Consider the following 545-nt stretch of genomic DNA (forward strand, 5'->3'; position numbering starts at 1 on the left):
TTTAGTTACAGATGTATCTGTATTTGTATTTTAATATTTTAAATTTTAATAAAGGTTTTTTGAAAATTAAAAAAAATACCTAAATTAAAATAAACCTGGATAAACTCAGATTTCTGAGGCAGCTAACTACTTTTATCATGGATTCATGTGAAGCCATCATCAAATTACATCCATCTGTATCTAGAAATCCATTACAATTACTCATCTAAAACCTTTTGGCTTCTACATGTGTGTTTTTACAGGTACCTGATATGAGACCATAGTCAAAATGTAAATCATATCCATATGCTCAGAATGGGGACAATTATGAATCTCATTTTTTGTGGAATTTTTACATGGACTCTAGATGAAATGCTCTCAAAATGTACCTAACTGCAAATTTAAGTTCTAGAAATTGCAAACCTGCCTTTGTAGTGTGTGCTGTAATATAGAATATATTAATATTAATATTGCACTGCTGTTTAAGTCTTACCATTTATTGAGTTCTCTCAATTTGACATTTTACAGATTCATAGAAACTTTGTTAAGAAACTGTCAGTGTGATG

The sequence above is a fragment of the Pantherophis guttatus genome, chromosome 8 (assembly GCF_059756535.1).
Source record: "Pantherophis guttatus breed Tessera chromosome 8, ASM5975653v1, whole genome shotgun sequence".
NCBI classification, from domain to species: domain Eukaryota; kingdom Metazoa; phylum Chordata; class Lepidosauria; order Squamata; family Colubridae; genus Pantherophis; species Pantherophis guttatus.